This window comes from Oncorhynchus clarkii, chromosome 15 (assembly GCF_045791955.1).
Source record: "Oncorhynchus clarkii lewisi isolate Uvic-CL-2024 chromosome 15, UVic_Ocla_1.0, whole genome shotgun sequence".
Lineage (NCBI taxonomy): Eukaryota > Metazoa > Chordata > Actinopteri > Salmoniformes > Salmonidae > Oncorhynchus > Oncorhynchus clarkii.
In genome coordinates, this window is record NC_092161.1 from 11,979,388 (window position 1) to 11,994,215 (window position 14,828).

Consider the following 14,828-nt stretch of genomic DNA (forward strand, 5'->3'; position numbering starts at 1 on the left):
TTGTTAGCGGCACTAATGCCCCGTTAAGCTTCACGGTCGTTTTGTATTGTTTATTGTTGGCGACATTATTCAAAGAAAATGTACGCTCGCCATGCTGCGCTTTGGTCTACTTCCTACAACCCCCGTGACAAGAGAATGATTAATTTCAGCTTTTATTTCTTTCATCACATTCCCAGTGGGTCAGAAGCTTACATACGCTCAATTAGTATTTGGTATCATTGCCTCAATTGTTTAACTTGGGTCAAACATTTCGGGTAGCCTTCCAGAAGCTTCCCACAACAAGTTGGGTGAATTTGGACCCATTCCTCCTGACAGAGCTGGTGTAACTGAGTCAGGTTTGTAAGGCCTCCTTGCTTGCACATGTTTTTTTCAGTTCTGCCAACAAATTCTCTATGGGATTGAGGTCAGGGCTTTGTGATGGCCACTCCAATACCTTGACTTTGCTGTCCTTAAGCCATTTCTCCACAACTTTGGAAGTATACTTGGGGTCATTGTCCATTTGGAAGTCCCATTTGCGACCAAGTTTTAACTTCCTGACTGATGTCTTGAGATGTTGCTTTAATATATCCACATGATTTTCCTCCCTCATGTTGCCATCTATTTTGTGAAGTGCACCAGTCCCTCTTGCAGCAAAGCACCCCCACAACATGATGCTACCACCCCTGTGCTTCATGGTTGGGATGGTGTTCTTTGGCTTGCAAGCGTCCCCGTTTTTCTTCCAAACATAACGATTGTCATTATGGCCAAACAGTTCTATTTTTGTTTCATCAGACCAGAGGAAATTTCTCCGAAAAGTACAATCTTTGTTCCAATGTGCAGTTGCAAACCAGAGTCTGGATTTTTTTTATGGTGGTTTTGGAGCAATAGCTTCTTCTTTGCTGAGCGGCCTTTCAGGTTATGCCGATATAGGACTCGTTTAACTGTGGATATAGATACTTTTGTACCTGTTTCCTCCAGCATCTTCATAAGGCCCTTTGCTGTTCTGGAACTGATTTGCACCTCTCGCACCAAAGTACGTTCATCTCTAGGAGACAGAACGAGTCTCCTTCCTGAGCAGTCTGACTGCTGTGTGGTCCCATGGTGTTTATACTTGCATACTATTGTTTGTACAGATGAACGTGGTACCTTCAGGCATTTGGAAATTGCTCCCAGGGATGAACCAGACTTGTGGAGGTCTACAGTTTTTTTGTTCCTGAGGTCTTGGCTGATTTCCTTTGATTTCCCCATGATAAGCAAAGAGGCACTGAGTTTGAAGGTAGACCTTGAAATACATCCACAGGTACACCTCCAATTGACTCAAATGATGTCAATTAGCCTATCAGAAGCTTCTAAAACCATGACAAATGTCTGAAATTTTCCAAGCTGTTTAAAGGCACAGTCAACTTAGTGTATTTAAAACTAATGACCCACTGGACTTGTGATACAGTGAAATAATCTGTCTGTAAACAATTGTTGAAAAAATTACTTAGCCAAAGCTATAGTTTGTTAACAAGAAATGTGTGGTGGTTGAAAAATGAGTTTTAATGATTCCAACCTAAGTCTATGTAAACTTCCGACTTTGTGTGTGCGATAAATCTTGCTTACTCCCTAGCAACAGATGTGGGATATACACACACAATCACCCAACCTATCAGTAATCAAGGCAAGACCCAAGTGGAGACTGTGTGAAGTAACAATGTTTATTGTAACGGGGCAGGCAAACGACAAGGCAGGCAGTGGTCGATAATCCAGAGTAGGAGTAGAGGTACAGGACGGCAGGCAGGCTCAGTGACAGGCAGAGTAGTCAAGGGGGGGGGGGGGGGGGTACAGGTTCAAGACAGGCAAAGGTCAAAAACCAGGAGGATGAGAAAATGAGAGGCTGGGAAAGGTATACAAACACGGGTATAAAGAGGACCCCTGGAGGGGGTGGAGACGAGCACAAGACCAGGTGAAACAGATCAGGAAGTGACACAACCCCTTTCCCCCACAAACAACCATACACTCAGATGCTCAACAGTTGTTCCATCCCAGAGCCCAACTCAAGAAAGGCCTTGATTTGGCAAAAATGGGGAGATTTGATTAACCATTGTCACGTCCTAGGTGATGGAGATCAGATATACCCCCTTCCCCTGAAACACCCACACGCGGTCCCCCGTTGACCATATTCCCAAGTATCTCTGCAGTCAGACCTTTGATGATTTTTGTGCCACCAGGGCCACAATAATATGCCCCCTCAGAATGTTTGAGTGTGACCCCCCCCCCTCCCCATGCGTTACTGCAGCCAGTGTTGCCACGGCCTGGGTGGGGGCACCTCCCCCGGAATCCCCACCCGGCTAGGTACAAGTTCATCAAGGTTCCCATTAGCAGTTTTGAGAATTTCCTTGTATATTATGCTCACCCATTAGGGTGCTTTGGCTTTGTAGGACCAACCCTGCCAGGCAGGCTCAGAATCTTGAGGGGGCCATGCTGCTTTAGTAGGTCTCTGATCACATTCGTCTTTCTGATTTGGCTGCTTATACTTACAGTAGGCCCATAAAACAGACAAGGACTTATCCTTAGTGTATGGGTCTTTCAGGTGGGTGTCTAGGGTACTGTGTAGGGTTCGGGAACCATTCCATCATGATAGGACAGTAAATAAATACATATTAATAATGTATTTTAAAATGTATATCCCATATCTGCACACAATTGAAGGCCCTCTCTCATAACCGCTGCTCACAAACACACATGAGCTCTGGGATTTGCAACCATTATCCTTTCTCATTCACTTAACTTCAAACTTTTCCAAACACAAAAACACACACCCCACTTTCCATCACAATACTGTCTTATTACTGTCTTATATGCTGTCTTATTAACTGATGAAATACTATACATGGAAAGCCTAAAAACACATACTTTTTCAACATTCCCTATTTAGAATGGAATAGTGTAGTTGTAGTGTATTTCTGTAACAATGATTGTATTTTATTGCTTTTCTATATATATTTTTATTACAATCCCTACCATGTCCAGTATTGTGTGTTCTGTTACATGACGCCTCTGGGAACTATCAATATACAGTTTATCGACTGCGAGAGCTACACGTTTCCCTTTCAATCTATTTTCCTTGAAGACTGGATTTAGGACTTTGAGCCGTTCTGCAATTACCTTCCGGAACTGATCATTCATGTCTTGTTTTGGTGTTTTTTACCCAGGCTATTAACTGTTATTAACTGATCATTCATGACTTGTTTTGGTGTTTTTTACCCAGGCTATTAACTGTTATTAACTGATAATTTATGTCTTGTTTTCGTGTTTTTTACCCAGGCTATTAACCATTATTAAGAAAGCAAATTTGGCAATGACTGGGCTTTCATATCTCTGCCCTCTCTGTCCGAAACGCAGTGTCAACCAATGAGCCAAATATGCGTGAGGGAGGGCCGAGCTAATTCACTTAGTCACACACTTAGCAGCCGAGGAGAGAGAGGAAGGACAGCTGTGAAAACAGCTGGAAAATGAGTCGGAAGCACAGAAGCATTTGGATGCATTTTAATAATGTAGACAATGTTAGAGCACAGTGTAGAATTTGCCAAAACAAAATCTCATATAAAGTCGGTTCTACGGACAACCTACACTGGCATATGCGAACTGTGCACCCAACTGTGAAGCTATCTGTAGCGGAGCTTCAAGAAACTAGCGGGCCTGCTAGTGATAGTGGTGGAACCAGCACTTCCACACGTGGAGATGTATCCTCAGTCATGTAGGCCTACTCCGCGACCCACAGCAACGCAGTCTTCTATGGACCAGTTTATGCCAAACGTCTGTCTGTAGCAAAACAAGGCCAAATTGATATTGCATTGGCTAAAATGATTGCCACCGATTTCCAGCCATTTTCGATCATGGGGGACCGAGGTTTCAGAAATTATAGCAATAGTCTAAATCCAATGTACACAATTCCAAGCAGGAAAACACTTTCAAAATCACTTATTCCACAACAGACGGGCTTCAGTCATTTAGTAATTTTAGTAATTTAATTAGAATTGTTTCGACACCAATCATAGTCAAACTATCGCTAAATTGTTTGACTTGAAAAAAATACAAAACAAAATTTTTTTTAAAGAGCCGCTTGGGAGCCAAAAGAGCCGGCTCTTTTTGGTGAGCTGAGCCAAATCCCAGTTTCATCCTAACAAGAAATCTAAATAAGAATGGTCGCATATGTGGGAGGGCAGCAACAAAATGTCTAAAATAAGAAATAACTAAATAGGTTCTTAATATTGGGAATGATGATAAAGTTGGAGTCATGTTAAAATTGCCGACAGTTTGTCATTATATACATGATTTGTATGAATGACATATTATAAATTGGTATAACAATTTTGTATCAATACACATGATTGCTATTAATTACATATAATAAATAACATATTTCCCCTGTTTTCGTTCACCCCAAGACAATAACTTCAAACTTGGCCCATATATTTTCATATTCCTTTGACTTTACATTGGTAATAGTTTTCTAAAATTTGACAGTGTTCATTGACAGTTTGAGCCATTCTGCAAATGAGGGTGGCTGCTCCTCCTCCCAACACCTTAAAATGATCCTTTTAGCAATTAGAGTTAGTGACCTGAGCATGGAAGCATGTGATTCATCTACTGGGAGGTTCATTCCCAACAAGATAAAGACTGCATTGTTGTGTACTCTATTTTCTATTGCTCCTTGAAATAGAGAAATATTATTTTCCAATATGCCTCCAATTTATGACCGTGTGGTGAAGAAGGCTCCACAGCACCTCTTCAATCTGAGGAGGATGAAGAAATTTGTCTTGGCCCCTAAGACCCCTTAAACGTCATCCAGAAGGCAAGGTCAGTACAGCTGCATCAAAGCTGGGACCAAGAAGCTGTTTTTCAGCCTATATCTCAAGGCCATCAGACTCTTTAAATAGCCATCACTTGCCGGCCTCCACCCAGTACCCTGTCTTGAACTTAGTCACTGTCACTAGCCGGCTACCACCTGGTTACTCAACTCTACACCTTAGAGGCTTCTGCCCTATGTACATAGACATGGAACACTTTAATAATGAAACATTGGTCACTTTAATCATGTTTACATACTGTTTCACCCATTTCATATGCATATACTGCATTCTAGTCAAGGACATCCTATTCAACTATTGCTTTACATACACTATTCTATCCTACGTACGCTACAGATATGCTATATATTCTGTCCATAATGTCTATAATGTCTATACATCCCATCACATACAGTATATATTTATACTTCGGACACTGACATTGCTCATCCTAATATTTCAATATCTCTTAATTCCATTCTTTAACTTTTAGATTTGTGTGTATTTTTAGATATTACTGCACTGTTGGAGCTAGGAACACAAGCATTTAGTTAGATATTACTGCACTGGTGGAGCTAGGAACACAAGCATTTAGTTAGATATTACTGTTGGAGCTAGGAACACAAGCATTTAGTTAGATATTACTGTTGGAGCTAGGAACACAAGCATTTAGTTAGATATTACTGCACTGGTGGAGCTAGGAACACAAGCATTTAGTTAGATATTACTGCACTGGTGGAGCTAGGAACACAAGCATTTAGTTAGATATTACTGGTGGAGCTAGGAACACAAGCATTTAGCTTCAACTGCAATAACATCTGCTAAATATGTGCACGTGACCAATGAGATTTGATTTGAAGTGTAACCAGTTTTGGATGAATTATGACCTATTTTGCCTGTACCTTTTTATAATAATACAAATAAATGAATAGAACAGGCTTATATATTGTTTTGGACTGTTTAAAACTTGACTGTTATTTTTGCAAACACAATTATTTTGGATGTAGCAGTCAGGCTAGCTATCATACTAGCTAACAATCATAATGGCAAAGACAGTACAGTATGAAGAACTGCTTCTCCAATAGAAATCCCCGATCACACTTTTAGGGGATGTCATGGCAACGTTGGCTAGCTAAGTTCAGGTGCAGAAACACGTCATCGGGTCTAACGGTTGTCTCACGCCAAACTGCGCATGTGCAGACCGTCAAAATCAAAGGGATTCTGTCGACATAAAGTTGATTTTGATGAAAAAGTATAATTTTGTCACTCAGGTTGTTGTAGTAGCCTAATAACATATTCAACTTCTTATTGAGACATCGGTTCCCAGACGTATTGCGATGTTGCGTCTCTGGGTTTAGAATCTATATGATAATGGGTTTGGTTGGCAAGCTAACTAAGCTAGCTACTGTCGTCAGCCAGATTAGCATCTGAATTTGAATTAGTGTAATGCAGTTGTGTGGAGACAATGGTATGAACATACACTGAGTGTACAAAATATTAGGAACACTATACTAATATTGAGTTGCATCCCCTTTAAATCTCAGAACAGCCTCAATTCGTCGGGCCATGGACTCAAGGTGTTGAAGGCGTTCCACAGGGACGCTGGCCCATGTTGACTCCAATGCTTCCCGCATCTGTGTCAAGTTGGCTAGATGTCCTTTGGGCAGTGGACCATTATTGATGGGGAAACTGTTGAGCGTGAAAAACCCAGCAGCATTGTAGTTCTTGACACACTCAAACCGGTGCGCCTGGCACCTATTACTGTAACCCTTTCAAAGGCGGCACTTAAATATTTTGCCTTGCCTTCTTGCCCTCTGAATGGCACACAAACAATACATGTCTCAAGGCTTAAAAATCCTTCTTTAACCGGTCTCCTCCCTTTCATCTACACTGATTGAAGTGGATATAACAAATGACATCAATAGATGGGTTTGCTGACAACATCACCAAAACGTTGCTCGTGCTTCATTGGGGCAGAAGTCAGTGTGTTGTGATTCTGGATGGCCAGATGGCTAATAACAATTACAAAGGAACTGCCATGTGAGGAAACGTAAGGGGTTCGTTTCAGCTAGTTTCATCTTGTTCTTGATTTTGAGGTGTTTTGACTGATTTCATGTCAATGATAATATGGCTAAAATTCGCTAGCTAGCTAACCAACAACTGTAATTATGTATTTGAGAGACAAGTGCTCATTGTGCAAATGTATTTATGTTTTCAATAAACATTGGAGACAAAATATATGTTGTCAACATTCTAAGCCAACCCTGTCTTTCTTGCCCCATAGTTGGGCACGTGTAGGTTTTGTTGATAAACAACCAACCAGTCTATCATAGCTTTCACCTGGATTCACCAGGTCATGGAAAAATAATTGGTGTTCCTAATGTTTTGTACACTCAGTTTTGTAATCACGGTGCTTGCTTAGCAAGTACCACTAGTTTTTAATAGCAATAAGGCACCTCGGTGGTTTGTGGTATATGACCAACATACCACATTGTGCCTAAGAACAGCACATTGTGCCTAAGAACAGCCCTTAGCCGTGGTTTATTGGCCATATACCGCAGCCCCTCATGCTTTATTGCGTAATTATGTGGTGGAATTTTTATTACTTGACCTCAGAATGCAATTAGCTGCTGTATGACGTGAACTCTGTGGTGATATTGTATTAAGCCTGTGTTCCACACACTTCAAAACTAGTTTAGTGTCATTTTCAAAGACTGAGCAGGACATTTTTATTGCTGTATCATAGCCTACTGATTCAGTATTTCTATCAAAATGCACACACTAATTATACATTTATTCAATGTGATGCTTAGAGTATTCATTATTATGTATAGCCTATTGAAGGCAATTAGCTATGCTTGTATGATTTGTTGATCAGAAGTAACACAGGGTAAATTGGCTCATCAGGCTAGGTTCACCAAGTGTCCAGTAGCTACTCCAGGAATCCACTGAGGTGAAGTGTCCTGGCTACACAACTCATGAAGCCAATGCAGTAAATGACACTAATCTGATCCTGTCAATTTATTTTAAATCTGTATCAGCAAGTATGCCCCAGAAAACAACATATTAACAAAAGCATTAATATGTATAATTGATTGTTGCAAAATGTGTCGGTTACACATTAATTTGTCAACTAATGTTGCTAGTGGTTAGTGGACATTTGGATTGCTAGCTCACTACAGTACTTGTTGTGACAGTGGCAGACATTTTGTGTGTAGCCTATACTGCATGTCTATAGCTAAGAGGCTATATTATGTTATAAACTCGTTGTGAATTTCATGACCAAATGTAGCTTCATATAGCTAGCTATAAGAGCTATTTTGGAGTTTGTAGCTACGTTTAGCTAATCATTTTGCTAGCCCAATAATATCTAGCGTTACGTCACTACAGGCCGCGCCCACTAGCATTACGTCACTGCAGGCCGCGCCCACTAGCATTACGACACTGCAGGCCGCGCCCACTAGCATTACGTCACTGTAGGCCGCGCCCACTAGCATTACGTCACTGCATGCACACTAGCATTACCTCACTACAGGCCGCGCCCACTAGCATTACGTCACTACAGGCCGCGCCCACTAGCATTACGTCACTACAGGCCACGCCCACTAGCATTACGTCACTGCATGCACACTAGCTAGCCCAGCTAGCAATGAGGAATCGGTCCAGAAACGGAACTGATTGAATCGGCCCGGTGTCGGACTCGGACAGGAATCACATTGAATGACTCCAGAATAGGCCCAAGTACATCGGTCCGTTTCCATCGACCGGAATTCAGCCGACTTTGCCGACATCTTACAAGAATCCCCCCAAAAGTGTCCCGATGCTAATTTAAATAAATGTATACAAAACGACCTGATTTAGTCATTTTAAATATTACTATTCTACATTTTATACATACAAATTATACGCATCCACAAAAATGTTTTTTTTTGTGTCAGAGGAAACACCATACACCTGGTGACCGTGTCAGTGTGCATGTGCCTGGTCCGCCACAGGAGTCGCTACAGCGCGATGGGACAAGGACATCCCTGCAGGCCAAACCCTCCCCTAACTCGGACAACGCTGGTCCAATTGCGCGTCGCCTCATGGGACTCCTGGTCACGGCCGGCACTGGTCTCGAACCAGCATCTGTAGAAATGCATTTGCGATACAGTGTCTTAGACCGCTGCGCCACTCGGGAGGCTCTATCCACAAAGTTTTTAATGCATATCAATTTGCACAAAGTATCAGAATACTAAAATACTACACAGAACTCAAATAATTTCTTTAAAATGTTAATTGTGTTTTTTTGATCACAAACAATGAGGAAAATATAGAAAGATAAATAGGGAAATGTTAATGATCTAAAGCAGCCCGTGTAATCATCTGCCAGAGAGTAGCCAAAATCAGCCCGAGCGCCAAGTAATACATTTGGGCCAGATAACTCTCACCGGATTCGGCCCAAGGTCAATTCCCGTCCTAGCCATAAGTAATACTGCCGAAGGCGGCCCAGACTCGGGCCACATCACGTTGGCCGAAGTCTGACTCTCAGCCGAGTACCATTTCCTCTTGATTCGGCCCATACCTGATACAAACTCAGGACCTCGACCTTGCTAGCACACGTGACCGCCCTCCTGAGGCATCTTACCAGTCGGTGCCACGCAAAAAGCAAGCTGTTCGCTGGTGCAAGTGGGGACACTTCAGGCTGAGGAGTGTGCTACACTAGCTAGCTAGTACACCACTATATAGCTAGCAACACAACACTGTGCCTCACACGCCACACACCCTAGTCTGCCGGCCACAGATATCCCCTACTCAGCTAGCCTACTTATCTGTATTCCAGTCTGGCTATGTAGCCAGTTGGCACTTTGCTATGTTAAATGTGTTATTTGTTCTAATGAATATCTCCAATTCATGAATCTTGAATGTCAAAACTTAATCTGATAAAGCACTGAAATGGCAGTTACCCACTCAATTCAACATGTATTTTTCCCTCACTAAAGTGGTTTGTCTTTATGGCTAGCTAGCCCACTATAATATCAACAACAACAACAAGCTGCGCACTACAGTCCGTGCCCAGTGCCATTGAGGATACTTCTAACAGTCAGACATGTGTTGACTCATACTGCAGTTTTTTTTCTTCTCCTTTCCATGGGAGAGCTGGATGAATGCCACACACCACTAACTCAAGCTGAAGTGAAAGAGGTGGCTGCTGCTGTGGTCTACAACAGTCTCCGCCATGACAAGAAAAGGCACGCACTGCTGTGAGGGATCCTGCCCAACCTAAATGCTTCTAAAGGCATAATTACACAAGAGGTTGTCTGTTTTGACAGATGTTTATCAAACGGGAATATTAACCCTCACGAGATAGACTTAAAAAGTGAATCAAATGTGTTTGATTGAAACTGTTTTATCATAAACTAATGATTCATTACATGTTGGTTACATATTTTGTTTGCTGATATGATTTAATAAATCCTGACTGCTGTCTCCAGGCCAGTCTTGTTTGGCAAATGCATTGCCAATACCGCTCCAAATACAATACATTTCCATGCTGTTATGTCACGTTTTTATTTTAACTATTTTTTTTAATATAACCTTCATTTAACTAGGCAAGTCATTATGTATCTCATTCATCATTAACATAAACGTCTGTGTGTGCTACGTTGTAATATGTTTTCCTGTTACAAAGTGTTAAAAAAAAAAAATTATTTGATTTTGGTCTAGGTGCCAGTTCCATAAGATGTGCACTCTGCAGGGTTTTCTATCGATATAATATTACTTGTTGATGAAAAGAAAATCATATCATGTAATATAAACACACACACACATATATATATAGTTGTAGAGGGATGTGCTGATGACCTATGTGATCTATGCCAAGTTTGTTGATGATCAATGCCAATGCCACCCCAGGTTTAAACAAGAGCATGGGGAGCTCTGCCAAGTATTACAGCACAATACAAATTATTAGAAGAGATTGGGGAGCTCTGCCTAGTGATACAGCACAATACAGATTATTAGAAGAGATTGGGGAGCTCTGCCTAGTATTACAGCACAATACAGATTATTAGAAGAGATTGGGGAGCTCTGCCTAGTATTACAGTGTAACTACGTTCGTCTGTAGGAGGAGAAGCGGACCAAAAAGCAGCGTGGTGGTTACTCATGTTCTTTAATGGAAAACTGAACGATACATGAAATAACTCAAATCTACAAAACAACAAACGGAACGTGAAAACCTATACAGCCTATCCTGTGACAACAAACACAGTGACAGGAACAATCAACCACAAACACACAGTGAAACCCAGGCTACCTAAGTATGATTCTCAATCAGAGACAACTAATGACACCTGCCTCTGATTGAGAACCATACTAGGCCGAAAACATAGAAATGCCCCAAAACATAGAAAAACAAACATAGACTGCCCACCCAACTCACGCCCTGACCATACTAAATAAATACAAAACAACGGAAATCAAGGTCAGAACGTGACATACAGCACAATACAGATTATTAGAAGGGGCTTCAGTTGGGTAGGGCAGCTAGCTCAAGACCAAAAATGTAAAAGTAGGCTATAAAAAATGGACAAAACTCATTCCAATCCCGATTAAAATACAACGTCTCTTTAGTGTAAAGGACCATGCGGAGCATCGCTCAGAGAGGCTGCCAGCCTGTTCTCTTTGTCAGTCAGACGTTTAGGCAGTGCGTGTTGCTTTGAATTGATGTTGACATTTGAACTCGGCCTTGTAAGCCTCACTGCCAGCTATTTTATGCTCTGGTTACTTTAACATTGATGTCGGCATAAGCGGCTAGGAGAAAATAAACTTCACCTAAAGTAAATTGAATTAAATCTGCGCATCAAATAGCTGATTGTTGAGTTGCAGCGGTCAGTGAAAAGCACTTAAATAGGTATTTTGCATTACTTCAAACCACAATCTTTTGAAAAACATAGTTCAGAAAGCAAATGGCTAATGCTGAATAGAGAAGACAAAGAAAATACTAATATGTTTCTACTTTTCAAAATGCTCAACTCCCAATTAAGCGAACAGTAGACTATTTTATTGGCACCAGAAGAAATCATCGGTCAAATCCCTGGTGAGTGCACACAAATTCAATATCTTTATCTTTGGATCAGTTCCACTAACCTCGTTTCCATCGACAGTTTTTGAGTAAAGTCATACCATATTTAAAAAAATATTAAAAAATAAAGACTGCTGTGATGGAAACAGGAAGTTATGGTATAATTATTTTTTTTGTTCAAATCAAATGAATTTGTTCAATTCAAGTCAAATGTTATTGATCACATACACATATTTAGCAGATGTTATTGTGCGTGTAGCGAATGTTTGTGTTCCTTGCTCCAACAGTGCAGTAGTGGGGTAGTGGGGGGTAGCTAGCCCCCTGGGGTAAGTGATGCTTACCTTCATGTTGATGATTACCTGACATAAGAAAAGTCACAACCAGGCTGATGGAAACTGGTATCATTTTAAATGCCAACAGACACGTTGTTTGTTCAACATGGTGAGATCTTTTTGTGTTTGTTAAAATTAATTTTGTGCGAAATGGCTGTGGAAACATGCAGAAGAGTATTAAGGCGAAGGGATGAGAGACGATAATGGAGGGGTGGTGGTATTTGTGGCAATATTTAGAGAATAAATTGGCAATATAATAAAGACACCATTTTGTTTTTATTTACTTTTCTGCTCTTTTGCACACCAGTATCTGCACATCTATCACTCCAGTGTTCATTTGCTAAATTGTAATTACTTCGCTACTATTGCCTTACCTCCTTACTCCAGTTGCACACACTGTATATAGACTTTCTTTTTTTCTATTGTACACTTGTTTATCCCATATCCCATTTATTCCATGTGTAACTCTGTGTTGTTGTTTGTGTCGCACTGCTTTGCTTTATCTTGGCCAGGTCTCAGTTGTAAATGAGAACTTGTTCTCAACTGGCCTACCTGGTTAAATAAAGGTGAAATAAAAATATAATTAAAAAAAATAATACAAAATAACACCTCACCATCAAAGGTCACACAAGCTGAGCCCCGCACACTTTTACGTCACACATATTCAACTTCTTATTGAGACATCGGTTCCCAGACGTATTGCGATGTTGCGCCTCTGGGTTTAGAATCTATATGATAATGGGTTTGGTTGGCAAGCTAACTAAGCTAGCTACTGTCGTCAGCCAGATTAGCATCTGAATTTGAATTAGTGTAATGCAGTTGTGTGGAGACAGAACATACACTGAGTGTACAAAATATTAGGTCCACTATAGACCTTAACTGTGAGGTACCTCAGAGGAACCTGTGAGGAAGAACAAGTACTGTACAACACAAAGAAGGCAGCTAGACAGGCTGGGAGGTTTCACCACCTGCTGGCCAGCACAAGTACTGCAAGGTGGCCCAGATACTTGGAACATGCAGGTAAACCTTAAACATCAAGTCACTTGGTTTCCATGACACTGCCCAATGATGTGAGAGCATTAAGGTATCAGGCATAGAATAAGAATGACTGCAATACTACAAGACATTCCCTTTCAATGGTCTATGATTCAGATTTTTTGGGATTGCGCACGTGCTGGAAACACTTCCAGTTCAGAGGTCGGAGCAGCTGATTGGTCAGCCCTTTATTTGGCAACCAACGGTGACCTCAGACTGATCCCAATTCAAACTCTATTCCCCAGCCTGCACACTACTTTAACCCCTAAACCCTATGTGGCTCTGGTAGGGCACTATATGGAGAAATAGGGTGTATTTTGAGACACAACCCAGATCTAGTCACATTGAAGACAGCTGTAATCAGGTGCAGAAATCTGATTGGCTCACCTCGTTATGACTCGTTCTCCAACAGAGACCAAGGGTCAGGGGTTAAAGGTGCCTGAGCAGAATGTATTCACATTTTAGATCTTATCAAGGGCTACTTACAGTAGTGAATGGATCTTTTTATTTTTAATTTAAACTTTTTCTCATACTGGTCCCACGTGGGAATCAAACCCACAACCCTGGCGTTGCAAGCGCCATGCTCTACCCACTGAGCCACTCAGGACGTACCAAATGTCATGGAGCCAAAGATTAACGTTGACCAGACCAGATACCTACCAAACTTCAGGGTGTCATTCTCCAGGTGTTGTCACGTTGGCGTGTTGTTCGTTGCCTAGGAGACAGTTCTGAGACTCGCTGACAGGACTGGGAATAAAATAATATATTTACAAACATCTGATTGATTGTGCATTACTGAACATATTTAGATAATAATATTTGCCGTTACACGAGATAAAACAGTTTTAATCTCTCACGTTTCAGTTTATTCATCTACATCTGATAACCGTTTGTTGGTACTGTCACATTGATTGACCTTCTGGATGACTGATCAGTTTTGATGACCTTCTATTGGCCTTTGGCTGCGGGGGGATTGTGGGCTGTTCTGGGTCAATATTGACCAGCCCTGACCTTAATACACCACACAGCACACCATTCACAACACATCACACAGTACCACATCACATCCAACATCACACCACATCCCACACCACAGGACCACACCACATCCAACATCACACCACACCTTAGTACCACACTCCACAGTACGACACCACACCATTGTACCACACCACACAATACCACACCCCACAGTACCACACCCCACAGTACCACACCACATCCAACATCACACCACATCCCACACCACAGTACCACACCACATCCAACATCACACCACACCTTAGTACCACACCCCACAGTACCACACCCCACAGTACCACACCACATCCCACAGTGCCACACCACATCCCACAGTACCACACCACATCCCACACCACATCCCACAGTACCACACCACATCCCACAGTACCACACCACATCCCACACCACACAGTACCACATCCCACAGTACCACACCACATCCCACAGTACCACACCACATCCCACAGTACCACACCACATCCCACACCACACAGTACCACATCCCACAGTACCACACCACATCCCACAGTACCACACCACATCCCACAGTACCACACCACA

At 41.7% G+C, this 14,828-nt stretch overlaps 1 non-coding gene across 1 annotated transcript; it reads right to left on the reverse strand.

Annotated features, from left to right (window-relative positions):
• Positions 1-13,778: 13,778 nt before the first annotated feature.
• On the reverse strand, positions 13,779-13,852 carry trnaa-ugc (transfer RNA alanine (anticodon UGC)). The gene has a single exon. It is a non-coding gene; the product is annotated as a tRNA-Ala (tRNA).
• Between the last annotated feature and the right edge of the window lie 976 nt (positions 13,853-14,828).